The sequence below is a fragment of the Carettochelys insculpta genome, chromosome 1 (assembly GCF_033958435.1).
Source record: "Carettochelys insculpta isolate YL-2023 chromosome 1, ASM3395843v1, whole genome shotgun sequence".
NCBI classification, from domain to species: Eukaryota; Metazoa; Chordata; order Testudines; family Carettochelyidae; genus Carettochelys; species Carettochelys insculpta.
The window spans coordinates 54,173,645-54,200,071 of record NC_134137.1 but is presented as its reverse complement, the minus strand read 5'-3'; the positions used below and the strand labels follow the sequence as shown (position 1 = coordinate 54,200,071).

At 43.8% G+C, this 26,427-nt stretch overlaps 1 protein-coding gene across 5 annotated transcripts in view; it reads left to right on the top strand.

Annotated features, from left to right (window-relative positions):
* STARD13 (StAR related lipid transfer domain containing 13) overlaps nt 1-26,427 on the top strand; it is a 506,601-nt gene that overhangs the window by 120,604 nt on the left and 359,570 nt on the right. The window contains exon 1 of one of the 5 annotated variants that reach the window (XM_074986408.1): nt 22,635-22,726. The exons of the other annotated variants lie outside the window; for them this stretch is intronic. The gene's annotated coding sequence lies outside the window, so the exon portion shown is untranslated. Of the gene's footprint in view, nt 1-22,634; nt 22,727-26,427 lie in introns of those variants that run through there. 5 annotated transcript variants of the gene reach the window in all.

Below are 26,427 nucleotides of genomic sequence, written 5' to 3'. Positions count from 1 at the left end.
CATAAGTAGGTGTTAGTTAAGATTGTGTGGGAGAATTGTTTTGTAGGCCCAAAATGTCAATGACTCCATGATAGTTAGCTCTAAGGCTGTGAAAAAAGGCAAATATGATTCTAGGATGTACAAGGCAAGGTGTTTCCACAAGACAGATCATCATCATGATCATCAATAACTGTGGGCTCAGCACCTGTTGGTGTCTGATGCCTCTCTCACTATTCCTTGCCGTCTTTCCCTGTCCAGTGCAGAGTGGCTTAGTTGCCATAGACTAGCTCCGAACCAATCTACTGCATCATCTATCCATTCTCTGTGGGGTCTGCCTCTCCTATTTGAACTGTCCATTATGCCGAATACCAGGGTCTTGATTTTCTGTTCATTGTTCATTCTGCAAATGTGCCCAAATAGTTGTAGCTTCTGTTTTATAACCTTCTGCGGCAGGTTCTCCACAACCTGGTGGAGAGCAAGGGAGAGGCCTTCTTCCAGGGGTGGGCTCTGGAGGCTGGCAGGGCCGACGTCCAGCCACCTGCTGCCCCCAGGCGCCAGGTCGACCCTGAGGGGATCCGGGTCCGGGAGGCCCTGCGGGCCCATTTTGACCAGGCTGCGGGGTGAACGCTGGCAGGGCCAGCTGCAGGTGAGCCACCCACTGCACCCCCCCATCCTCCACAACACTCCCTGCCCCCACGCCCACACCACAGAGCACCCGAGAGCACACCCCCCGCCACTTTTCTTTGAAATAAATGGAAATGTTATTTCCAACCAAACAGTGCAACCTCTTATTAATAACTTAGAAAAAAAGGGGGGAACTATTTACATGGGGGGGGGGCAGCTAGCAGAACAGAACAGGGGTCCAACACAAACTATATACAAATGGGGGATATGTACAAAGGTGGGGGGCACATCCTCGGCCCCGCACCCTAATGTCCAGCGCCTGGTGTTGGAGGGCGCGACGCTCGCCTCGGCCGGAGCCCTGGGCGAGGCTGGGTGGGGGCCGGGAGAACTGGCAAATACGGCCGGCTGGTGTCCGGAGGCCCCAGGTCCCCCTCGGCAGCAGGTCCCCCTCGGCGGCAGATCCCAGGGTGGCTGACGGTGGAGGGATGGCAGGCAGAGTGGCGGGCAGAGCGATGGGCGGCGCAGCTGGGGGGGGGCAGGTGTTGCGCTATGCGCTCAAAGGTGCGCATGAAGGCCCCCGAAGCCTCCTGGCGCCAGGCCAGCGCTCGCTCTTGGAGCTCCAGCCTCCACTCCTCCACCCACAGGTGCTGCTCCGACACCTCCAGCTGATGCTGGAGGGTCGCGAGCAGCTGGGGGTCCATGGCCGTCCTTGGGTGGCTTCGCCGTCGGCCTCGTCCTGGGGCTGGTCAGTGCTCTGCCGAGGGGCTGGCCTGCTGGGATGGTCCCAGTGGGCTCTCTGGGATGACGGACACCTCGCCAGTGCTCTCCGGGCCCTTCGATGGTGCAGCTGCGGAACACGGGGGGAAGAAGAGTGGAGACAGCCGTTAGTGTGGGCCCTGACCCGTGGCCCTTGTCCCCCAACCCCTCTGCTGCTGGTTCCCCATCCCCGTCCCCGGGAGATGCTGCTGATGATGATGGGTGTCCCCACCCTCAGGGGACCCTAGGTTCTGCTCCCCCCATCCCCAGGGATGGGGCATGGCGCTGTCCTGCTGGGGGCAGGGGCTGATGCACTCTTCTGAGGGACATGCCACTGCTGTCCTTGGGGCCATGGTCATCTGGGCATGTGGCGGGCCCTGGTCATGTCTCTTGTCCCCACCCCTTAACCCTGGGGGTGTGCACCGGGGGGGTACATACCTGACAGTCCGCTTCCACGGTCGGGGGACACCCACTGGGCGGATGCCCTGCTGGAGCTCCAGGACGGGAGGGCAATGTGGAGCCCCCCGTCGCTGGAGGAGTCCCCCTCCTCCTCCTCCGGCATCCCAGGGGTGGGCCCCTGGGGTGCAGGGCTTGCCTCCGGGGCGGACTCCGTCTCCGGGGCCTGCTGGTGCTCATCGGCCGAGGTGTCAAGAGTGGCCGGGTGGAGGAGGTGTACTGGAGGCCCAGGATGGCCCTGAGTTCCCTGTAAAAGGGGCAAGTGGCAAGGGCAGCCCCAGGTCGGCTGGCCACATCCCGGGCCCGAGCGTAACCCTGCTGCAGCTCCTTAACCTTACTCCTGATGTGGTCAGTAGTGCGGGCAGGGTGACCCCGGGCAGCCAGGCCCTCGGCCAGCTGAGCGAATGCATCCACGTTCCACCTCTTGTTCCCCATTACCTGGAGTACCTCCTCCTCCCCCCAGAACCCCAGCAGGTCCTGGATCTCGGCCTCCATCCAGGAGGGGCCCCACTGCCTCTTCCCCGGCTGGCTGCCAGCCTGGGATCTGTGGCTCCCCTTGTGGGGGTGCTTGGGGGGCTGGCTGGCTGCCATTGATGCGGGGGTGTTGGGCTGCGGCTGCTGTGGGCGTGCAGGCTGGCCGCGTGGCAGTGCTGCCGCCTGCATGCGCTCTCAGTTTCCTGCACAGGAACACAGGGGGTGGGGAGCTTTAAGGGGTTGCTGCATGTGGTGACCATAGAGCTCAGGGGCTGGAGAGAGCGTCTCTCAACCCCCTCAGCTGATGGCCACCATGGCGGACCCCTCTCTTTCGATTTTGCGGGACGCGGATCATCTACACGTGCCCTACTTCGATGTTCAACGTCGAAGTAGGGCGCTATTCTCATCTCCCGTTGGGGATAGTGACTTCGACATCTCGCCGCCTTACATCTATTTCAACTTCGAAATAGTGCTCGCCACATGTAGACGTGGCGGGCGCTATTTCGAAGTTGGCATGGCTACTTCGAAGTAGCCGGCTCATGTAGACGCGGCTTATATCTTCACATTGCTCCTCTAACCATATCTCCTTATCCTTTCTGGCTGCTTTCCTTACCTCATTGTATTTCACCCTATATTGCTGGTTCTCCATCTCAGAAACATCTCTTCTGATCTTCAGTGCTCTCGTCTCTTGAACCAACTTCAGTGTCTCCTGAGTAATCCACTTCTTATTGATCTTTTCTTCTTCTGGAACAGTCTGCTCAATTGCCTCTTCTATAGCGATGGCTATCCCTGTGACTCTCTTATCTAGGTCTTTCTCTGCGGTAATATTCTTAATCTTCTCTTCCTATGCTGCTCTGTATGCTTTCCCTGTTTCTTCCTCACCTAGCCTCGCCATGTCTCTTCTTTTCTTAAACTGTGTCTTACGCTTTAATTTTGAGTTTTAGCTTGATGTTTGCGATCTCTAGACTGTGGTCCAAGTCTATATCCGCTCCTTGGAAAGTTCAGCACTGCTGTATTGATGTTACCCATCTCCTTATCAAAATCATATCTATCATGTTTTTGGACTTCCTGTCATTTGATCTCCATGTCCCCTTCCTACAGTCCTTTTGTTGGAATCTTGTGTTGCAGATCACCATCGTGCTCTGTAGCAAACTCTAGTGGTTTCTCACATTGTTTGTTTCTTTCTCCATATCCAAACTTTTCCATGACTCTCTCCCAATCTTTGTTATCTGTTCCAGCCTTTGCATTCCAATCTCTTCCGATGATCAACATATCTTTCTTCGGTATCTCCTCCACCGTGTTTGTCATATCTTTATAGAATAGCCCAATCTCTTCCTCCGTACTGTCCAGCGTGGGTGCATACACCTGAATGACTGAGATGTTGAATGGTTTTGCTTCAGATCTCACTACCATCATTCTTGCACTCACCAGTTTGTATCCTAATAATGCTCATCTATCTGTTTTGCTAAGAAGGAATCTGACTGCTGCTTTATGCTTCATTTCGTTTCCTGGCCAAATGACTTCACAACCACACATTTCTCCAGATGCTCTCCAACACATCTCTGCCAGTCCAAGTATATCACATCGGTATCTCTCCATCTCGTTCCAGAGGAGCTCTAATTTTCCAGTTGCCCACAGTGTTCGGCCGTTCCATGTTCCAACAGATACCATATGTGTTAGCTGTAATTTTCTTTCAGTAGCCAAATTATCAACCCAATCCTGATCGCTTGATTGGTGTCACTGACCTTGTTTATCCAGGTGACGTCCAAAGCTGGCATCTTTTATCATTTAGTTGTACTGGCATCAGATTTCATTTGTATTTCATCGACACTCATCTGACCAACCCTCCTCCTTCATCCAGGCTTGGGACTGGCATGGAGCTTGTGGAAGCTTCATAGCAGAGTTTATGAGACAGAGGAAAGTATTAATACCATTGTACAATGTACCAGTGAGCCCTCATCCCGAATACTGTGTACAGTACTGGTCACCAGTGTTCAAGAAAGACGAATTCAAACTGTAATAGGTGCAGAGAAGTGTTACTTGGCTCTCCAGTCCATTGTTCACCCTTTCTTATCAGAGCATTCAAAAAGAGCTTGATTTGTTTGGCTTTAGAGAGGATGTGATTTTTCTCTATAAATAGAACAGGGAGGTAACTACCAGGGAGGAGAAGAGCTATTTAAGCTAAAGAACAAAGTTGGTACAAGAAAAAAACAGGTATAAACTGGCCATTAATGCTCATACACTGGAAAATCAAAGGTTTCTAGCAGTGGCAACTGGTGCAGAGATTCGGGGAAGGGGCAGCTGGCATCGGCCCTGAGCCCCTTCCCCACCCCTTCATCGTCCATACTCCACACCCTCCCTGCTTATGCTCTGCCCCTGCTCTGCCCGTGTCCCACCCCTCCCCCCAGCTCCACCACTGCTGGTGAGCGTGGGGGAGTCCCCTTCCTCCATTGGAGTGGTGTGTCCCAAGAGGAGCCAGAGCAACAAAGCTCATGCTGCTCTTGGACTGTGCTGCTACAGGGGAGAGGCAAGCGTGCCCCCTTCGCTCACCGGATAAAATATGTGCCAGATCGGAAGAGAAACGATCACACAAAAAACAATCAGGAAAGGACTTTTAAATCTGTTATTGAGTGTCCAGAGAGATTGAATCCCAGATGCCCCATCATCTCAGGCATTGGCACTCTCACTACAGGATTGTCTGGATATGTGGACTCTCTACTCATATCCTATGCTATCAGCACCCCCAGCTTTCTTCTAGGTACTACCAGCTTCCTTAGGAAACTACAATTCATTGGTGACCTTCATGAAAGCACCATCCTGGCCACCATTTACGTAGAGGCCCTTTACACCGATATCCCACATGAAGATGGACTCCAAGCTGTTAGGAACATTATCCCTGATGAGACCAAGGCACAAATGGTGGTGGGGCTTTGTGACTTTGTCCTCACCCACAACTATTTCAGATATGAGGACAATTTATACCTTGAAATCAATGGCACTGCTATGGGCACCCGCATGGCCCCACATTATGCCAACATTTTTATGGCTGACCTGGAACAACGCTTTCTCAGCTCTCGTCCCCTAGCGCCCCTCCTCTACCTGCGCTACATTGATGACATCTTCATCATCTGGACCCATGGGAAAGAGGCTGTTGAAGAGTTTCACCGTGATTTTTACAGTTTCCACCCAACCATCAACCTTAGCCTGGACCAGTCCGCACAAGAGATCCACTTCGTGGACACTGCTGTGCAAATAAGTGATAGTCACATAAATACCACCTTATACCCACAGACTGCTATGCTTATCTACATGCCTCCAGCTTCCATCCAGGGCACACAACATGATCCATTGTATACAGCCAGCCGCATTTGCTCCAATCCCTCAGACAGAGACAAACATCTACAAGACCTTTACCAAGCTTTCCTCAAACCCACCTACGGAAGTGAAGAAACAGATTGATAGAGCCAGACACGTACCCAGAAGCCACCTGCTACAAGACAGGCCTCACGAGGAAAACAAGAGAACACCACGGGCCATCACATACAGCCCCCAGCTAAAGCATCTCTAGCGCATCATCAGTTATCTGCAACCCATCCTGGACAACAATCCTTCACTCTCAGACCTTGGGAAGCAGGCCTGTCCTCGCTTACAGACAACCTGCCAGCCTTAAACAAATTCTCACCAGCAACTATAGACCACAACACAGTAACTCTAAACCTGGAACCAATCCCTGCAACAAACCTCACTGCCAACTCTGCTCCCATATCTACAGCAGTGAGACAATCACAGGACCTACCATCAACCAAGGGCTCTTTCACCTGCATATCTACTAATATAATACATGCCATTGTGTGCCAGCAATGCCCCACTGCAATTTACATTGGCCAAACCGGACAGTCTCTATGTAAAAGAATAAATGGACATATTATCAGACATCAGGACTGGTAACATACAAAACCCTGTAGGAGAACACTTCCGTCTCCCTGGACTCCCAGTAACAGATTTAAAGGTAGCCGTCCTTAAAAAAAATGCAGAGAGAAATGTCAGAGCTGCAATTCATTTGCAAATTTTGCTCCATCAACCAAGGATTGAACAGAGACTGGGAGTGGTTGGCCCATTACAAAAGCAGTTTCTCTGCTCTTGATGTTCACACCCCCACATTAGCATCTGACAATGGGCCACATCCCCCCTGTCTGAATTTACTTGTTTTCTCCTCTCTTGATGTTCACTACTCCACATTAACTGCTGATAATGGGCCATTTCCACCCTGACTGAATAGATCTTGTCAGCTCTAGCCCACCCCTCTACTGAGACCCCCCTCTTTAAATCCTCCCCTGACCCCCTCCCCCACTCATGCAGCTGACAAAGCGGGTCTTTGTCCATGAAAGCTTATGCTCCAAAACATTTGTTAGTCTATAAGGTGTGAAAGGACTTCTTGTTGTTTTTGAAGATACAGACTAACACAGATACCTCTCCGATACTCAAATGAATTGGATGTCTTGAAGTCAGCAGGGCCTAATGACATACATCGTGGAATATTCAAGGATCTGACTGAGGAGATGTCTGAGCCATTAGTGATTATCTCTGAGAAGTCATCAAAGATGGATGAGGGTCCAGAGGATTGTAAAAGGAAAAATTTAGTACTCATGTATAAAAAAGGGGACTGAGGATAACCCAGGGAATTATACCCAGAAAGACAATAAAGCAAGTAATGGAGCAATGAATTTTCAACCGCCTAGAAGATAATAAAGTGATAACATTCAACGTGCATTTGTAAAGAACAAATTGTATCAAACCAGCCTAATCGCTTTCTTTGACATGGTCACAAACCTCATGGATGGGAGGGGGCAAGCAGTAGACATGTTTTATTTATTTTGACTTCAGTAAGGCTTTTGATACAGTCTCTCATGACCTTCTCAGAAACAAACAAGGAAACTAGAACCTAGATAAGGGAGGGGAAATACCATCTTGTGGGCTGGATCTGGTCCTCCAGGGTTAGTCACTGGCAGGCCTGCCCTCTGTACTTACCTGTGCCTTCACAGGTATCAGGTGATCGCAGCTCTTGTTGTCCATGGATCGCTGTTCATGGCCAATGGAAGTGGACACCACGTCCCATCACTCTCATTCACTGCAAATGGTTATTCCTAACCAACATGAGCTGTGATTGCCTGATACCTGGCTGCCCATGACCTAGATGAAGCAAGTACAAAATAGGTGCATAAAAGCCGTTCTCAGAGAGGGATCAGTGGTTCACAGTCAAACTGGAAGGGCTTATTGAGTGGAAGCCCACTAGGAACAATTCTGTGTCTGAATCTCTTAAAAATTGTAAATTGTTCAGATTATAGTATAGAAGTTTGTAGATTATACTGAGGAGTTGCCAAGTGCTTTGGAGGATAGGATTAAAATTCAAAGTGATCTGAACAAACTGGAGAAATGATCTAAAGTACAGAGGGTGAAATTTAAGGACACATATGAAATACTCCACGTAGGAAGGAACAATCAGCCACACACATAGAAAATGGGAAATGACAACCTGGGAAAGAGTACTGTGGAAAGGGATCTTGAGGTCATAGTGGATAATAAGCTTAATATGAGTGAATAATGTAACACTATTGCAAAAAATGAATGTCATTCTAGGACATATTAGAAGTACTTAAAGCAAGAGAGGAGAAGAAATTTTTCTACTCTGCTCCGTGCTGATTAGGCCTCTGTTGGATTGTTGTGTCTAGTTCTGAGTGCCATATTCAAGAAGACACGGAGGAACTGGAGGAAGACCAGAGAAAGAACTGGACTTGAGCTCTCAGGTTTTATCCAGAGACATGCTGATGAAACACAGCTGGAAATCTCCAGAATATTATGGTAGTGCAGTTCTCTATATCAGCTATTTCAGTCTCCTGTGTGTTGAAAGTTTCAAAAATCTGAGTCTAGACATTTTCATTTAAAAGCAAGTTTATAAACTTCAAACGTGTCATAGCACAGTGTGTGCTGTGAGCCCTCCATTAACCTAACTCTATTTCTGCGCTTCCTGCCATTCTGATTCTCTGTATTTCACCTCACAAAGGTGCATGGGGCTTAGAAAGAAAAAGGAGCTCTTGGCTATCAAATATGTGCTATCAGACAGTAGTGAAATAAGCACCCACTGTTCTCTTCCCTCTCTGATTCTTTCAGCTGCTTTTGTCTTGCTCTGTTTTTCTCAACACTTCAGTTGCCCATTGCCTGCAGTGCTGGTGTTGCTCTCTATGGAGCCAGAGAAATAGAGCACCCCCACTCATGCATCTGACAAAGTAGGTCTTTGCCCACGAAAGCTCATGTCCCAAAATATCTGTTAATCTATGAGGTGCTCCAGGACTTCTTGTTGGTTTAGAAATAGAAATGTAAGTCTCTAGTCCGCAGACCAAACAGAGCATGGGTTAAAATGTAGCTCCCCCGTGCTTTTCCATCATCACACCTGTCTTTCCACAGACTGTTTGTAAGCAGGAGAGTTAACTCCCCATGTGCATTCCTTGTGTCCCTGACTTGATAGAAGGACAAGTCTTGGGACTGATGGTGGTTTTGTGTTGCTAATGCATTGAGAAATGGACTGAAACTGCCGACTCATTTTACAAAGACTATCAATTGGCAGTAACCTCATCTTTAGTTGTACTCACCTGGGGTGGAATTAAACCAGTGAGCAAGGGTGTGTCTGCACTTGCACTTGATTGACTGAACTTTTGTCATTTTGGAAGCTTAGCCTCCCCTCCCCCGTGAATGACAAAGTTTTGTGGTGGCAAGTGAAAGTACGAATGCTGCTTTGTCAGCAAGAGCACTCTGCTGTCGACAAAGTGAAATCCCTTCTTGGGGGTGGAAGTAATTTGTCTATAAAAGTGCTCTACAGTTGCAGTCATGCATGCTGACTTTCAGCGACAAGGGTTGCTAAAAGCTATGCAGTGTAGACATACTGCTAGGGGTAAAAAGTTTAATATCTTCTTTCTTTGGTTGACTGGCTATTTGTTGAGGCTTCCTTCTACTTCTCTCCTTCAAAATCTCTCCACTACTGGCCTTACTGTCCCTGTCTCCCAAAATCCTTTCCCTTATATTCTGCACCACTCCCTTATTTTCTCTTCCTCTCCCTCCCACTGTGACATTCACCTTGTCTTCCTTTTCCTAAACCCATGCTCCTACCATGCATTGTCTCTACCATAATATAATATATACTATATATAATATTGTCTCACCCCTATAATATATACAGTGGCAGTAAAAGCTCATCAACAACCTCTACAAGGTCTACCACTCAAATAACACTATTATATTTTATTGATGAACATTCAAACCAAAACAAGAAACTCCTGAAAGTCTGGAAATGAACAGTTAAGGGATACAGCTGATATATCACTGCTGTACAATCCTTCACTGCTATTTTGAACTTTCTTCAGCTTTCCTGTGATCTGCAAATCTTTCATAATTTAATGCCAATATGCATTTTCCATAAACAAACTTCTTTTGAAGATTTAGTGGATTAGAAATACAGTAATATGCAACCTGGACATAGTGCTCGCTGATGCAATCTTTATAAAATATGTTCTACTGAATTCTCAGTGATTTTTTCAACTCCGATCAGGCCAAGAATTTTAAAAGTGATCAGTAGTTTTTGGTGCCCAACATGAGATGCCTTAAAGAGGTCTGATTGTTCAAAATGTGGGTCCTCAGCATTTTATTATCAGGCTCCTTTAAGATATCTCAAGTTGAGGACCCAACAAGTTGCTTTTGAAATTTTTGGCCTTAGTCTGTGCAAAACTACTGGCAAACAAAACAAAAGAAGTTGTAAGATGAGTGTTTCTTCCCTCCATTTATTTGGTCCAAAAGCTAATAAAATCATTAAAAATCTACCTGTTTAGCTTCTTTAAACCAAAATTGATTTAGGTGATTTGTATTCCTTTTGGTTAATAAAAGGTTAGTGTGTAGGATGACAAATGTGTGTAAAGGTTTCAGCCGGATTTGAGATACAATATCCAAATTATACCACCTTTAAAAATGGTTTAGCTGAACATCATTGACTCAATGTGGTGGGGCTAGAGGGTATCTTGTAGTAAGAAAAGCCAAAAAAGATTTTGAGGAACAGCTAGCCAAAAATTCAAAAAATGATAGTAAAATGTTTTTTAAATACATTAGAAGCAGGAAGCCCACTAAAAAAGCAGTGGGGCCCTTGGACGATAAAGATATAAAAGGAGCGATCAAGGAAGACAGTGCCATTGCGGAGCGATTAAATGATTTCTTTGCTTCAGTCTTCACGGCTGAGGATGTTACAGAGGTTCCTAAATCTGAGCCAGCCTTTTTAGGTGACAAATCTGAGGAACTCACTCAGATTGAAGTGACATTAGAGGAGGTTTTGGAGTTAATTGATAAGCTGAATAGTAACAAGTCTCCAGGACCAGACGGTATTCACCCAAGGGTTCTGAAAGAACTCAAATGTGAAATTGCGGAGTTATTAACAGTGGTTTGTAACCTATCCTTTAAATCCACTTTGGTACCAAATGACTGGAAGACGGCCAATGTAACACCAATATTTAAAAAAGGCTCTAGAGGAGACCCTGGCAATTATAGACCGATAAGTTTAACATCAGTACCAGGCAAATTAGTAGAAACACTAGTAAAGAATAAAATTGCAAGGCACGTAGAAGAGCACGAATTGTTGGGCAAAAGTCAGCATGGTTTCTGCAGAGGGAAGTCGTGTCTAACTAATCTATTAGAATTCTTTGAAGGGGTTAATAAACATGCGGACAAGGGGCACCCAGTGGACATAATATACCTAGATTTCCAGAAAGCCTTTGACACGGTCCCACACCAAAGGCTTTTATGTAAATTAGGTGGTCATGGGATAGGAGGAAAGATCCTTTCATGGATCGGGAATTGGTTAAAAGACAGAAAACAAAGGGTGGGAATAAATGGTAAATTTTCACAATGGAGGAGGGTAACTAGTGGTGTTCCCCAGGGGTCAGTCCTGGGACCGATCCTGTTTAACTTGTTCATCAATGATCTAGAAAATGAGGTAAGCAGTGAGGTGGCAAAGTTTGCAGATGACACCAAGTTGTTCAGGACAGTCAAAAGCAAAAGGGATTGTGAGGAACTACAAAAAGATCTCAGCAAACTGAGTGATTGGGCAGCAAAATGGCAAATGAAATTTAATGTGGGTAAGTGTAAGGTAATGCATGTTGGAAAAAATAACCCAAATTACACGTACAACATGATGGGGTCAAATTTAGCTACAACAGATCAGGAAAGGGATCTTGGAGTTATAGTGGATAGTTCTCTGAAGACATCCACGCAGTGTGCAGCGGCAGTTAGTAAGGCAAATAGGATGTTAGGAATTATTAAAAAAGGGATGGATAATAAGACAAAAGATATCATACTTCCCCTATATAAAACTATGGTACGCCCACATCTTGAGTACTGCGTGCAGATGTGGTCTCCTCACCTCAAAAAAGATATATTGGCATTAGAAAAGGTTCAGAAAAGGGCGACTAAGATGATTAGGGGCTTGGAACGGGTCCCATATGGGGAGAGGCTAGAGAGACTGGGACTTTTCAGTTTGGAAAAGAGGCGATTGAGGGGCGATATGATAGAGGTATATAAAATCATGAATGGTGTGGAGAAAGTGAATATAGAAAAATTATTTACCTTTTCCCATAATACAAGAACTAGGGGACACCAAATGAAATTGATGGGTAGTAGGTTCAAAACTAATAAAATGAAATTTTTCTTCACACAGCGCACAGTCAACCTGTGGAACTCCTTGCCCGAGGAGGCTGTGAAGGCCAGGACTCTATTAGGGTTTAAAAAAGAGCTTGATAAATTTTTGCAGGTTAGGTCCATAAATGGCTATTAGCCAGGGATAAAGTATGGTGCCCTAGCCATCAGAACAAGGGCAGGAGATAGATGGATGGCAGGAGATAAATCACTTGATCATTGTCTTCTGTTCTCCTTCTCTGGGGCACCTGGCATTGGCCACCGTCGGCAGATGGGATGCTGGGCTGGATGGACCTTTGGTCTGACCCAGTATGGCCATTCTTATGTTCTTATGTTCTTATTAAAATGAGCATATAATTATAATGTGCACATAAAATACATAGATGAAAACATTAGGATTTTTAATGAATGTATAGAGTGCATTTGGGTTGTTGACACTTCTGAAGCTGGGTCAAACCTTAAAAACATGCAGTCAGTCTTTTTTTTTTTTTTTAAATCTTCAGGGAAGAAATTCATTTTGCTTTCCTGATATCAGCACAGGATAAATGACTGTTTACTGCAGGGCTCTGATGTAAGGAATATCTAATGCTAGTACAGCACACTGTGTAGTTGCAAGAGAAAGATGAAGGGAGTCATTTTTCGCAGGTGTAATTTAATACATTTAGACAGAGCTGCCAAAGCTGTTGGCTAGTGAAAGAAGAACGATGACTTTGGATTTAATGATAGTGGGCAGGTTGTACTTATAATAACTATATGTCTATGGGGTTTGGTCTGCACAACTGTCATGTTGATGTTCAGTGGGAATTAGGTACCTAAATAGCTTTTGAGGTTTGGGCCAACTTGCCTAAGTACTTTGCTGAATCTGAGTCTGAGTTCTACCCCGTGTCATTGTGAAGATGTTGAGAAGCCAAATGTTGGTCTGCATGGAGTCATGCTGCCAGGGGTCAGGAGGAGCCCAAGAAGAATCACTGCGGGCCAGAGGGTGAATCAGTGATGTTCAAAAGTAGGAGGGTGTTAAAGGAAGAGCTTCAAAAGTTATTTGACGTCTTACATTAAGTCAAAGTACAACATGTCTTCAGTTGGTCAAAAAAAAAAAAAAGTAAGGGATGTATCAATAATAGTCCAAGTGCTCTCTCCAGAAGAAGAAATTTGAATCAGTGAAGCCCTTTAATCTAGCAAAGACAAAGGCATAACAAGGTCTAATACAGAAAGTTAAAGCTACAAAATTTATACTGGAAATAAGATGCCAGGATTTAACAGTGAGGGTGATTAATCATTGGAACAGCTTCTAAGGGTTGAAATAAATTCTGCATCACTTGAAAGAATACAAATTAAGCCTTCAAGTTCAAATGTTTTTCTAAAACAGAAAGGCTCTGAATAGCCACAAGTTATTGGGAATAATGCAAGAATGACTGAATGAAATTCAATGGCTAGTGTTGAACAAGGAGATCAGATTGGAGGATCATAACAGACCCTTTTAGCTTTAAAATGTACAAAATATCATGTGTGCAGCAGATTTACATGTGAAAAGTTACACATGCACACATGGAAGCCACAATGAGCCTGTGTGAGAGTGTATCCTGCCCTGGACATGCAGTGGTGAACAAAGTGCTTTAGGCCCAAGAGGAACCTGGTGGAGTAGGGTGAGACTGGGTTCGCCTACTCTCCCTGCAGTTGCTAATGGATAATACAGTCAGTAGAGACAACATCTCTGTGGACTCTTGCCCCAGCCAATATTGCCTCTAAAGAGAGCAGTTCCCCTTTGTGTCTTGTGGGGCCATACTGTGGCTGAAGAAATGGCCCCCACTGGACTCTTGCCACTGGGCACTACAGCAGCTAGAGAGAGCAGCTCCCTGGGGAATTCTGACACCGAGCGACGCTGCTTCTAGAGAGAGTGGCACCTTGTACTCCAGCTGCTTTCCCCAGCCAGAGGAAGTGCCTTCTTAGCCACCTGCCGAAGGCAATGCTGCCCTTAAGCAAAGTGGCACCGTGGACAACTGGTCGCTCCCTGATAGAGGCTCATGTGAATACTTGGCCTGAGGAGTCAGGAGACACTAAAGCATTTCTCAGGCAAGTATGGTTACATGTCACCAGGGACTCCAGTGAAAGTTTGTAGAAGACATAGCATCAGAGTCAAGCCATAGTTGTTCACTTGCTGAGAGTGGTATTTAAGCATTTCTTGCATATACAAGATGTCTTGTCCAACCCCTGCTTCAAGAAACCATTCCATGATGCTGCACCTCTTTCCCTTTGTAGGGAAGGTGACTCAGAAGGCAATTTTAGTCAATCCCAGCTACTCTTAGTCACTGACATTTTATTGGGTACACAGGGAGAGTTACTGAAACAAGACATCTTCATTTGCAGCTGACACAAGCTCTCATTTCTTCCAGTTATCTGAGCTACACCAAGATCAGAGATGAGAAACATGCACTTAGGCATGAGTCACTGTGCTCCAGGTTGAAACTCCCTGGTCTGGCAGTGAATGGTCCAGAACAGGGGTAGTCAGGCCTTCAGGCTGTTCTGCAACCCCCCTGGCTGCTGGCAAGGCTCCCCTCCTGGCCACCTGCCCCTCTCCCTGCCTGCGGGCTGCCATCCAGACTCCCTGACCCCCAGACCTACTGTCTGGGCTCCACTCCTGTCCACCCAGCCACTTGGGCTACGCTGGACTGGTTCCATTCCTGGCCACTGGCAATCTCTGGTAGAACCACAGATGTTACTGGATCAGAGTCCCAGACCAGGAAGTTTCAACATGTAGTAGACACTTTTTAGAATTCATTATCATTGTAATGGGGCAGGACTCACTACTATGACATCTCCTGCTTACCATCCTGGGAATTAGCTTGGTACAACAGAGCCCCTCCTCAGCTGGTGCCTCATCTTCCATCACTTCTGCTCCAGACCCACACCACTCCCCAGATCATGGAATCTTCTTCTGGGCATGGCCCTCTGGTCCCTTTATGGCCTTTCCAGGTCCCTGTTGGCTACCTCAGTAAGCCCTCTTCCCATTGGTTGGGGTTCTGTGCAGCCTCTCTGAGGGCTGCTTTAACCCCCCAGTCCCCAATACCCATGTGAGGAAGTTGCCCCACTGCAATCACTGATGATGAGAGAGACATCATCAGAGTCCAGAATCAGTTTGGAAGTGGGGGAAAATATTTACTCCAAGTGGCACTGAAATAGAACTATCCTATAAGCACCTGCAGATTCTTTCCTGTAAAGAGCCACCAGAATCTCTTTTGCAGTCCTTTGTGTGCTGTTGAAATTGGAAAGTAGCATCAAGATTTTAATTTTTTATAAGTTCTGATGTAACAGCTATGGAGATAATAAATAGTAAACTCTGAAGTGTTCTTATAAACCTTTCCATTCATAGTAACAAGAGCTAGTATGGGCTCATACAATTTAAAATTAATTGCACAGCCAAAATCCTCATTGTTATTTTGATACATTTCATAAATCAAAGTCCTGCTTATTCAAGCTTTGTTAGCAAATCTTGTGTTAAACAGTTCACTTCAGCTGAAAAACCTAATGGGGTGCCACAAATACCACAGATGTTTTGAAAGACCAATAGTGTATAAACCTGAGAAGCTGAGTTATCATGAATAGGTTTAATAGAAAGAGTACTAATGGTCTTGTTCTCTCTGAATTTTGGTTTTATTCCTAGTTAGTCTTAACATTTTCCACTGTAACAGTAATGCTGTGATAAGGACACAGGTTCCTACAAAGCAAAGCATTGAAAATGATGGTGATTTTTTTAACTTGTTGATTTAGGTGCAACACTAAAGCAAGTGCTCTCTTATTTCAGCTCTTTTTACCCCATCTGTGGTCCCAATTTACACTTCTTTGAGATCAAAAAATCATTGCTGCCCACTAAAAGTTTGTTAATCTAAATAGCTGATCCCTAGATAGTTTATCATATACTACCATATACTGTAATATCTGAATACCTTACAAGGACTGTTACAACCACAGGAGGTCAGTGGTCTACGTGCCTTTTTTCTTCCGTAAAGGCAGCTAAGACCTTTATATTTTTTCTCCTTTCTTCACTCCTGCCCGCCTACCACAGACCCCAATAGCTGTGGGGAAGCTAAATTGAAGAAGCAATCTTTATCCTTTGCACTGAAGGCAAGGAATGAGATTTATCTTTTTTTTTCAATTTCCTTCAGAACTGAATTCCATAGCTGTGGGCCAGCAGGTGACAGATCTCTCTCTCATTCTCTTATGAGTTTTACCTTTGAAGTTTGACATTTCCAGAGTCCTCAAGGAGCACAAATGTTGGGAAAGATCACCATAGTAAAGAGCAAGGTGATCTCCTAAGTAGCTTGAACCAATTCAATGGAGGACTTTGAAGATTAACAGAATTTAACCTGATGCCCTACAGGAAACTGGACTTAGTGGTGCACTGAAGACATGTGTTTTTGGAGTCTGGTAGTGTTACACTGGAGGGCCTGATGCATCCTGGACCACATGAAGCTTTTTAAGGTCAATGTGCTCAGACTTACATACAGTAAATTACAGTCATTTATAAGAACAGCGTAACTGGGGAAGACCAATATCCTGCCTTCCAACAGTGGCTGGTGCCACAAGCTTCAGAGAAAGTGAACCGAATAGGGCAATTTTTATCAGTTATCCATCCCATCCTCCAGTCTCAGCTTCCAACAGTCAGAGGTTTAAGTATATCCAGAGAATCTGTGACCAACTTGGCTAATAGCCATTGATGGACCTATCGTTCATGCACTTGTCTAGTTCTTTTTGAACCTAGTTGTACTTTTTTGACTTCACAATATCCCCTGGCAACAAGTTTCACAGGCTGAGTGTATGTTATGTTAAAAATATTTCCATAAGTTTGTTTAAACCTACTGCCTATTAATTTCGCAGGGTGACCCTTGGTTCCTGCATTAAGTGAAGGGGTAAATAACACATCACTAAGATTTTATAGACCTCTAGAGTATCCTCCTTCAGCCCTAGTCATCTCTTTTTCAAGCTGAATAGTCCCAGTTTTTTTAACGTTTCCTTGTATGGAAGTTGTTCCACGCCCCTAATACTTGTTGCTGCCCTTCTCTGTACTTTTACCAATTCTAATATATCTTTTTTTAGCTGAGGTGACCAGAATTGCGTACCATATTCAACATGTGTGACTGTGCAATGGATTTCTATAGTGACATTACAATATTTTCTGTCTTATCTATCCCTTTCCTAATGATTTTCCTAGCATTGTTAGCCTTTTTGACTGTCACTGCACATTGAATAGAAGATTTCAGAGAACTATCCACAATAACTCCAAGATTCAATCTTTCAGCTAATTTAGATCCCATCATTTTGTGTTTATAGTTGAGACTATGGTTTCTGATGTGCATTACTTTGCATTTATCAACATTTGAATCTAATCTGCAATTTTCTTGCCCAGTCTCTCAGTGTTGTTAAATCCCATTGTAATTCTTTACAGTCTGCTGTGGACTTCACTGCTCTGACCCATTTTGTACTTTTTTGCAAACTTTGCCACTCTGTTTATCCCTTTTCCAGATCATTTATGAGTAAGTTGAACAGCGCTGGCCCTGGTAAAGACCTCTGGGGAACACCGTTATTTACCTTTCTCCACTGTGAAAGCTGACCATTTATTTCTATCTTTTAACTAGTTACTGATCCATGAAATGACCTTCCTTTTTATCCAATTACTGCTTACTCAGCTTATGATTCTATGGTGAAGGACCACATCAAAGGCGTTCTGAAAATTTAAAAACACTATATCCACTGGATCATCCTTGTCCACATGTTCACTGCCCTCTCACCTAAATCATGCCATCTTTATTTTATATTTGTATATCTATATTTATTTTAAGCACTCATCAATGCAGGAAGAATTGGTTCCAATTCTAACAAAAGTGATCAGATCTCAGCACATCTGCTGGGCAATCACAAAACAAATTTAGAGAAATTCTCTTAAGAGTTTCAAGAAGAGAGGCAGTATGTAGAGTGGACGGGCAGCAGATTTACACAGACAGTTCCTGGTTGTAATAAACACTATGTCCTGGAATTGTTTTTGATTGTCATTGCAACTGAAGAACTAGGATTTTAACTATGTCATGGTTCTAATTCAGGAGGGAGATCAATTTTTTTCTGCATAATTCATGCATAGTTCATTTGAAATTGTAAAGTACAATGGGTTCAATTTTGTGCATCTGTGTATTGATGATGTCTTACTCTAAGAACAATTGCCTTTTTCTCATTGTGCTAGTAGTATAAAAACAAAGTGAGATATTATAGAGTCATGAATAAAAAGTGTCTCTTTTACTTGCTTAAAAACAAAGCAAGAGATTTTACACTAACCTTCCCCTCCCCAAAGTATGGCATTTTAGCCATGTTCTCATGAGATGATAGTTTTAAGGTAGGTCAGATTTTTAAGTCTAACCCACTGGGAATTGTCTGTAACCAAATCACCTCAAGCCACAATCTTATCACGAGTTTTATCCTGAACATCTTAAGTGCAAGATAAAATGCGCTGAATAGGACAGAGAGTGCATGAGAACTAACGTCTGGATTAACGGGTGCGGTCTTGTAGGGCTATTTAGTTACTTGTGCTCTAGTCACATGCTGACAATCATACTGAAAAAACATATAGTCTTAGAAACCAATTCTCCCCTTATACCTGGTTTTTTTTTCCTTATTGAGTAAGGGATCAGGTGGGCAAAGGGCTGGACACTAAGTTCTGCTAAGTGCAAAGGACTATATGTAGTGCTTAACTTTACTTGTGCCCCTACATAGCTGCTCCTTCCTTGGCTCCAGTTTGCAACAACCTTGCCCTTGCTGCACGTAGCACAAATATTTGGAAGGTCAAGATCCAGATTACATAAACTACCAAGTGCTAAATTTCATCCAGTAAATATTTAGGTTCTCCAACTCATGTCAGTGACTGTGTAGGTGGCATTTTTCCCTCTGAATCACAACTAACCCATTGCTCCAACATGGTGTTAGAGGGCTGTTTATAGCTCCACTTGAGCTCACTTCTTGGCTGCTCACCAGACTGCTGTGAGAGGATCCAGCCACTGAATCCCGTTAGTTCTAAGCCTCCAGTGTTGGAACGTTGACCAGCTATTGTCCCTGTTTTGGGGTCCTTAGGCACACTCGGTGAGTAAAGATTGTCTGTCTGACACCCCTCCCAAGAGCTGAAACCTTTGCAGTCAAACTGTCAAAGCTCTGTGTAACCCCTTCTCCCTTCCTCCCTGGGCTGCTCTGATGTTGTTGACATTAAAGGAGATCCTGAGAACCCCAGTGTTGATGTTGGATAGTTGGGAGTCCTTTATCTACCCCTCTGCTCCGGTCCTTTACTTCTAAATGAATTTAAAATTGGCAGTGCCTCTGCCTGGCTGGCCCCTGCACACACACAGGCTGCATCTACACTACAGCTATTTTGAAATAACTTTGCGAGCATCTATACGACACACATGCTATTCTGAAATAAATTCAAAATAGCGGGGGTGTTACTTTGAAATCGGTAAACCTCATTGCAGGAGGAATAATGCCTATTTTAAAACAGCTATTTCAAAATAGACACTGTTAAGACACAGAATAGTGTTATTTCGAAATAAGCCACAATGGCATCCAGTGGCACTATTCTGAAATAGCACTATGTGTCCAGAAATGCTATTTTGAAATACATTTTAGCTACATCTACACTACCTGCCACTTTCGGAAGGGGAATGCAAATGAGGGAGATCAAAAATGCAAATGAAGCATTGATTTAAAAATGTCATGCTTCATTTGCATAATCTTGCACGTTTTCAAGAGACTTTTTTGAAAGCAAAAACAGCCATTTAAACAGTTCTATTTTATTTCAGGAGGCTTTGTTTGAAAATGGGGTTTATTTTTGAAGGAACCCTGTCTACATGTCTGTTTTTGCTTTAGAAAAATACTCCTCTGAAAATGCAATGGCATGAGATTATGCAAATGAAGCATGAGATTTGTAAATCAGTGCTTCATTTGCCTTTTTGATCTCCCTCATTTGCATTCCCCTTTCAAAAGGGGCCTGTAGTGTCGACTTAGCCTTTATGTGTAGCTTATTTTGAAATAATTCTGTAGTGTAGACATAGCCTGAATGGCATTCCTTGGGAACCTCCAGGAATAAACCTATTCTAATGATGATGATGATGATCTGTGTCATGGGTCTAACTCAAAAATATCAATTATAAATAACAGATATTCAATATATTTAAATTAGAATTAACACACCATTATTTAGCTTAAAGAAACAGGGCACAACAAAGTAGATTTAAATGTTTCTATTAATTTAAATCCACAGGGAGCCATTGAATACAATCAATTAACAGATACAGTAATAAATGAAGCCCAACTGGCAGTTATACTGTCGCTAGTTAACCCACCCCAACGTGTACACCTCTCAGGCTTTCAGTGTTCCTGATGGTTGTGTGAGTGTGGTTGAAGATATGCAGCTGAAGACAACACTCTGTGGATTCTGTGTAGCAGTCCAGCCAAGGCAAAGGGTTCTACAACCTTTGTGATGACTGGCGTTGGCTTCACCAAATGTCACCTCACTATGTCTGAGTCCTGGTTCAATGGGACGATCACTCCGCCTCTCCTCAGACTCAGTTTCTCTCCTGTGCTCCTGCCCTTGCAAGGACTTTCCCAAGCCAGAGTAGGGGGTCACTCACACTTCCTGCAATGCAGGCCCATTTCAGTCTCCCAGTTGGGTTGTTCTGCTTCTTGCTGCTGGTAGGTGTGGGGGTGATGCCAATTTTTTCCCCAAGCAATGTGGCTGGAAGTCGGGGAAGTGGAGCAGGCTGGGCCTGGGTCTGGATCACTACACTTCCAGCCACCAGTGAAAGTGAGGGTAAGGCCAACCCCTGCTACAGTTGCCAGGTCCCCTCATAGTCCCCCAAATTACTCATGGAGCCCCCCACAGCAAGGGGCCTGGGGCAGTTGCCTTGAAGCATCCAGCGGATGAGACTTGGGTTCTGAAACTTGGAGCCTTCTTTCACCTTGCCCAATCCATCCTTTGCCCCTCTTCTGCCCAAAACCTCTTGTGTCTGTCTCTTGAATCTTCTTCTTCTTACTAGTTCTTTTACAATGACCTGCTGTATCACCCCTGTCTCTTTGACCTTCTTGGGGGGATTTCCATGCTGCAAGCCCCCACTCCTTTCTTGAGGAAAATTTGACAGAACTGGCTTGCCATGAGAGATCATTACTCTTTTTTTGTTCTCTCCAGGTAAGTCAAACGGATGTTTGGCTAATCTTCAACTGTTCATTTTTATCCCTGGTTTGGAATGCATACAGTTCACAGTTTGTTAGCAATGATGGACAGACATAGAGGCCATCTGTCACAGGAAGCCATGAATTTTCTGTAATAGCAGCCAGAATTAATAAATTGTACAAACTGACTGTCCAGAATCCTCACATTGGCAATGGCAGTGCTGTTTAGGAGGTTGTTTTTAGGCTGAAGCACAAACACAAAGCACATTTCACAACAGCAAAGGTGTTACCCTCCCTGACCATATTAGCTTCAAATTTGTCTAATGTACATTCCTTCTACCAAATTTCCATAAAAGTGGAAAGTAGATTCTTTAGTTCCGCTTTTATAAACCAAATGTCTTGTGTGGTATAATTGCTGAAGAACAGCTGCTTTGCTCTCCTCAAGAGATAGCAGCATTATGATGAGTGAGTCATTCATATATATGCCATGTTCTGTGGTGACTGACCTCCTGTGTAGCCCTAATCAAGTCAATCTGCCTGCATGAGATATAAATATCCCCCAAATTTAGCACTCTCGCTAGAGATTTGTTCTGAGTCAATGAAATGAATCAGTGGGGTTGTACGATTTGCCAAGAAAATGTTATATAACATGTTCTTAATTAGTCAAATCAAAAATTCCTTAGAGGAGAGCTAATATTTCAGGTCTCCCACTCACCTAGTTGGATCAAAAGCAACACAGAACATTCTATTATAATATGCTCAATTTCATTAGAATTCTTCTGCTTAATTTTCTGTGTTCTCTTCACAGTTACACCTTTCAGACTAGATTTTCTAATAGCTGATCTGTAAATACATTCAGGCACCTGGAAGCCCAAGTGACCAAAATTGTGCATACCTTTAATACTGGGTGCAAAACTGTCTGTAAAACAATGATTATAAAAAAGGGCCGTACAGGCCGCTTTTAAAATCACTCTCAACACAAATGATGCTTAGGATTTGGAAGTCATATTGGAAGCTGTTTTGATTTCCTTCATGATGGCTTGAAAAGAGCTTTCCAAGGAGTTTCTCGGCCTGTCCCTTCAAAAACTGACAGCAACAAAACTATACTACAATCAACATGAAACTGGCGCCAGGTGTTCCAGGTGATAAAGGCAGTGTTAGGGTCTGGCACAGTGTGAAGAATGAGGTCACATTATATTTTTGGAAGCGCCTGGTGTTCCTACCAAGCATGCTCTCTTGCTCTCTTTCTCCTCACCCCCCCATCCTTTTTTTTTTTTTGTCTGTCTCTTCTCAATAATTTGGCCAGTGCTTGCAGAAGGCTGTTCTAGCCCCAGGGATTCTCACACATACTTCTGTTGACAGAGCAAGCTGAAAAGCCTTTTGTTCAAGATTTATTCATTTCTTTCTCTGTTCTGCCCCAAGACTTGGAGGATCATTCTGTCTACTGTGCTCCTGTTGTTCCGCTTGTGGAAATTAACTGAGTTGAAAAATATGGGGTTGTCTTACAAAACAGGTAATAATATCCTCCATAACAGAAATATTCCTAATTGCCTAGTTTGTACTGGTCTATGCTCCTCAGATCTTTTTGCTTCCTTTGTGTAGGAAAGATAATTTCTAAGCAAATAGGAACCTTCAAAGTTAGTGTAAAATGCAAACAAATGTATAAGGCAGTTTGGGGGTTAAAGCCACTTATTTAAAAATGAGATGTGTGTTAATGCAGCCTAAGTCAGTGCTTGTTTCATTACTTTAGTTTGTCAGTTTAAGTCTAAAGTGGCTTAATGAAAAGTAAAGAAATACCACACATTCACATACTGTAATGTCAACTTTTTCATATCCCAACTTTGCTGAAAATGAAAATTCTAAAATGTACCAATTTTACCAATGCCTGCAGGGATAACTACCTATTATTAAAGTTATCACGTGGAAAAGTATGCTCCTTTACAATGCAGCATTTGTCCCAGAAAATAATTCTCTCTATTAAATAAAGAAAATGCAATTGACAAAGTATGAACTGGATGTTTTTGTATATTCCATCAGCTCGTGGCTAAATCTCATTGGTACTCTGATTATGGCCTCCATGCAAAATTTGGTGGACTAGAACGAGAGTTTTGGGTGTGCAAGGAAAATAGGATCAGGCCAATGTAGCATCATGACTGTGGGTGCATGTACCTACGCATTTGCAGGCATCAGCCTGCAAAACATTTAATATTCTTTAGTACTTTAATTGTGCTATTAAAAATCTCTACTGACTGTAATGTTCATTTGTATGAAGCTTTCTCTGGAAAATAAAATTGTGGCTGCCAGTATAAACTTATGTATATAATGAGTGGCTCATGTTCTTATGATTATTGTATTGTACTTTATACATCTTCTAATGCTTCCGGGCATCTTCTTCTGTGATTTTCTTTAAACTGCTTTGAAGGCAGTTTTAGTTTGATTTCAGTCATTTTAAAGTAGGGTAGTTAACATTTGAGGTAGCATCTGTTTTGTTTTCTCCTGGATTAAAAGAAAACAAATATGTCCTAAAGATTTCTATTTTACTACAAAACTTTATCTGCGTTAGAGCCTGGTAGTTAGCTAGCACTAGAACACCGACTTAGACTCACCCAAGTTGGTCAAGTTCTTTTTTCCAGTCATCTGGGGGACATGTGACCTTCCAACATGACCCTGTCCCACCCCCAGGCTTGTGGCAGGTGTCCCGTACAATAAACTGTGGCATCACCATCACGGCAGCTAAGACCTCCTCTAGATTCAGAAGTGGATTGGAAGGGTTTATGGCTAGCAAGAGTAGCCAGAACTCTTCCAGCAAGTTTTCTATTACCTTTTAAAACCTGTATGTGCTGATATTCATACCTGTATTACTAATTCTGTGTCTTGCAGGTCCAAGCCCTTTTTATGTAAAGGACTAAAGAAACAGAATTTACACTGATTCACCTTTGACTTTTCAAAGATCTGTGCACTGAGCTTCTGCAATGGTGTGGCCTTCTAAATTCATACTCCTTCCAAATAGGATCACTATTTAACCCATACATGTCTAAAAGTCAGTCTGCACGTACATGTAGAGTAAACCTGCCTCAGAGGCTACCTCTGAAGAGGAATTATCTGTCATGAGTGACTACTTGCGGATGCCTCAGAATACCATCATTCTGTTGAGCAAATTTTTGAAGCGAGACCACTTCCTACAAGTGACCACTTTTTGCTAATTCCCATGAAAAGGCAACAGGTGGGAGGGTCACAATGAGTCAAGTCATCCCCAGGGTCAAGTGCACCAGCCTGTCTATGAGGGTAGGAGGGGTGGAACTAGAGTCAGAAGGGAACAGGTGGGCCAGAAGAGCCTTTCCTCTTCCAGTCACACTGCCCATTTCAGAGAAGTGGTTGCCTAGGAGAGCGAGGCACTCTCCCAGATAACTGCTGTGCTGCAAGGACCAGCACCCAGGAGTCATACTAGGGCCTGGCAGCCAGGAAGAGCAGCCAAAAATGCCAAGGGGAGCCAGTGCAGCACAAGGACAGAGTTCCCTATTCCAAAAAAATGTGGGATGAAGAAGAGATGGTCAGAGTGCAGGGACCCAGCCTGTGGGACAGTGGATCATGTGAGAAGGTCATATGCCTCTCCTTTAGCTGGTGTTCTCCCTCTCTGTCCTTCCCACAAGTTGCCCCAGTGAATGGTTATTCTTGGCTGGTTTCACTGTATTTTGGTCCCCATCTCTCTTTTATTTTTTTTGGTCATTGCATTTATTCATCTGCAGGGAGGGAGGGAGTTGAAATATGAAGCCTGGGGAAAGCATGTACTCTCCTCTCCCCACTTCTCAGCCCCAAAGTACCCTCCATAGGAGCCCAGACAAAGCCCAGTCCCAGGTTCTTCTGTTCTCCCAGTCTGACAAAAGGACAAAGGTACATTCAATGAAAATAAAAGGTGCAAAATTCAGAATGGAAGCAAAGAAGTATGTTCCCACAACATATATAAATAAACTGGAACACTGGCATTGTGGCTAAGACTTTAGTGAGGTTGAAAAAGGGACTGGATGGGTATATGGCTGGCAGGAATAGCCTGATCTGTTATAATTGATAAAAAAGATCATTATGGCCATTTTTTTGTGTAAATGATCAATGCACATTGTCCAAACATGTTTTATTATTGGGCTGTCCATATTGTTACTGTAACACACATGATTAGGATGTGAGAGAGAAAAATGTATTTTACTTAAGCAGAAAAAATTCATTATGAATTTTATTGTACAAGCTTCAACTGTACATTTATGTGTTCTGTCTCTGTCTCGCTCACTCTCCGTTTCTTGATTAGACAGCAGGAACAGGAACTTCTGCAAATGTAGGTGACTGATCTTAGGTATCTACACTGCTGGTACTAGCCCACTGGGGACCATAAGCAGGAATATTTCTCCCTGCCAGCAACACTAATAATTAATAAGGAGGCTCCCTAGACCTGCTCAGGGCCCCAAGCAATTGCTTAGCATGCTTATGCCTAGTGCTGACTTAAGGCATTTGAACCCTAAAGCTACGCCCCTCAATGGGCCTGCCTTTCAGAAGTGCTGAGCACCCACATGTCTTTTAACATCTCTGAGAGCTGCAGTGGCGCAGCATCTCTGAAAATCACATCACTTATTTAAATATGTGAATACTGAAGTAGGTGATACTTTGGGGATCCACAGACTGGACCTGGGCAGAGAAGAGCCCTAAGAACAACTTAAAACAGCCACCTGTCAGGGTTAAAGCTGGAATTCTGTAATCAGCCTTCCCTTTAGCATTGCATATGGTTAATTTTATCACTTACAAATGCTGTAATATTGAGGCAGCTCAGAGGAGATTAGGGACAGATTTTCAGCTTTAACTCTGCATTATTATTTAAAGCAAGCCTATGAGTCTGTTATAATGTTGTATCTTCCATCAGTAACCTTTGTTTTCCCTTCCCATTATAGTAGCTTCAATTTAGAAAAAATCTAAAAATCCTTAGGGATTTAACAGACCAAAAATATCGATCACAGAAAGATATATTTATACAAGTTTTAAAACTGTTTGTGTTTACCCAATAAATGCACTAGGTCAGTCAGAAATATTCTTGTCTGTTGCGTATGCATATTGAGAGCCAGTATTTGCAAAACATCTTTGGATTTATTTTATCTTTCTTAATAGGTGTTATGTAAATAAGCTAAAGCTGTCAAGTTTTCAATTAATTTCATTTATTTGCAGTAAACATTT